Source organism: Portunus trituberculatus, chromosome 4 (genome assembly GCF_017591435.1).
Source record: "Portunus trituberculatus isolate SZX2019 chromosome 4, ASM1759143v1, whole genome shotgun sequence".
In the NCBI taxonomy this organism is placed as follows: domain Eukaryota; kingdom Metazoa; phylum Arthropoda; class Malacostraca; order Decapoda; family Portunidae; genus Portunus; species Portunus trituberculatus.
Window position 1 is genome coordinate 5242571 of NC_059258.1, and position 2500 is coordinate 5245070.

Sequence of the window (2500 nt, forward strand, 5' to 3'; positions counted from 1 at the left end):
ACATTGCTACTTACTTTTAAAGGTTGTAATTGAAGTGATACGGGTTTTTAAGAGTGTTTTTAGGGTTGTAGTGGCAGATTAACAAGGTTTCTACATTACTAACTGGAAGAATGCACTTTAAAATAATGCTTTCTACTTAGAGTGACATTGGTATTCAAGAGTGTTTTTATCGTTATAGTGGCAGTTTCTACATTAGTAACAGGATAAATGCTCTTTAAAACGCTGCCTCCTATTTCTGAGAGGCTCTAGTTAAAGTTACATGGGTTTTTAAGAGTGTTTTTTATTGTTATAGAGGCAGATTAACGAGGTTCTTACATTATTAACAGGAGTAATGATCATGTAAACCCGATTTCCTGCTTTTAAGAGGCCGTAGTTAAAATGCCAGGTTTTCAAAGAGTGTTTTAACGGTTCTAGTGATAGATTAACAAGGTTTTATATTATTAACAGGAAGAACACTCTTTAAAACATTGCTATCTAAAGGCAATAATTGAAGTGATCCGGGTTTTAAAAGTGTTTTATTGTTATTTTTATTTATTCACGTTTCTATTGGCAAATTAACAAGGTTTATACGTTACTAACAGGAAAAATGTTCTTCAAAATATTGCTATTATCTTTCTAAAGGCTATAATTGAAGTGATACGAGTTACCAAAAGGGTTGTTATGGTTCTAGGGGCAGATTTAAATGGTTTCTACGTTACTAAGAGCAGAAACAGTCCTGATATCATGGTAAATCACTATTCTGGCCTTTGATTGTAGTGAAGAGACGCATTTCTAAGTGTGGTTTAGCGATACCGGTGAGAGATTAGCAAGTTTTGTACATTAACTTGAAGAAGAAAAATATAAAAAGAAGGAAAATAATATAGAAAAGTTATGTAAAATTTGAGGAAGTGAAGAGAAGTAACTAGTGAAACAAAACGAATGAACACAATAAGAGAAAAGGAAAGAAAGTGAAAACGCAAAGCAAAAAGTGAAAATAATAAAAGAAACCACAAAAAAATGAAAAAAAAAAAATTAATTAAATGATTGGAAGAAAGAGTGAAAAAGAATGAACAAAGTGTGTATAGGAATTAACAAGAAGAATAACAATAATGGAAAAATGTGATGAAAGATACAGGGGACGAGGGAGGGAATGAATAATCAAACAAGAGGTAACCTTCCATAACACACACACACACACACACACACACACACACACACACACACACACACACACACACACACACACACACACACACACACACACACACACGCACACACACACAAACACACACTATTCTATTCTGAGACGCAGGCAGCAATTAACTCAAGGTGAATGGATGAGGAAGACCAAGACGTGAGAGAGTAAAGATTATGAATTAAAACTCTGCATGACTGAATTGAAAATGAGCAGTTCTTTCTACTTTTTGGAATTTTTCTATTGTTTTTCTTATTGGTGTGATGCAAGAATTAATGATTGATATTCTTTCATCATTCTTTCCACACTCGAGAGAACAATGGTTGACTCTACATACAAAAAAAAAAAAAAAAAAAAAAAAAATAGAGGTGAATTACAGGCAAGAATTAACCACTATTCTGTTCATCTGTCTAATGCAAGAGTTAACCAGTACTCTCAATCACTCATCACTATTCTGTCCATCTCACTAATGCAAGAGTTAACCAGTACTCTCAATCATTCACCACTATTCTGTCCATCTCTCTAATGCAAGAGTTAACCAGTACTCTCAATCATTCACCACTATTCTGTCCACCTCACTAATGCAAGAGTTAACCAGTACTCTCAATCATTCACCACTATTCTGTCCACCTCCTAATGCAAGAGTTAACCAGTACTCTCAATCATTCACCCTTACTCCGGTACACTCTGGAACTCCCTCCTTGCTTCTGCATTTCTAACTTCCTATGACTTGACTTCATTTAAGAGGGAGATTTCAAGACATCTATCCCTTTATTCCGGCTAACTCTCTATGACCTGCAAGGGAACTGGCAACTAAGTGGGCCTTTTCTTTTTATTTTATGTTGCCTTTGGTCAGATTTTCTCACTTATATAAAAGACATAGTGCTGGGACGAAACCGAAAGTGTTGTGTAGCGAAACTTGCAATTATCAATACCAGAGGAGGAGTTATCGCGAAAATAGAGGAGGGAGATAGCGAGAGATGCAACACTGCGGCGATGAGAGGGAGGCAGAAGACAGTCAGTTGGAAGAAAGTGAGGATAAATCTTGACAGTGAAGTATTCCACATGTGTAAGGCGCAGGTGTGTGGCGCAGGTGTGTGGCGCGGAAATGACCACTTCCTATCTGCGGATATTGCTGAGATAACCACTGTTAATGATTGGTTATATGAGTGTGTGGTGGCAAATTATCAATAGCTAACTCTGCACATATTACTGCTCATGAAAAGAAAAAAAGTTAGTGACTGGTTATGTAAAAGTGGCGGGAAATTAACAAGTAGAGAGAAGCAAATATAACTCTTAAGATGTGAAAGAAAAAACAAAGAGAAA

At 36.0% G+C, this 2500-nt stretch overlaps 1 protein-coding gene across 4 annotated transcripts in view; it reads left to right on the plus strand.

The window, feature by feature from the left end:
- The window catches only part of LOC123512642 (amino acid transporter AVT1B-like), a 14401-nt gene that overhangs the window by 696 nt on the left and 11205 nt on the right, over window positions 1–2500 (plus strand). The window lies entirely within an intron of this gene.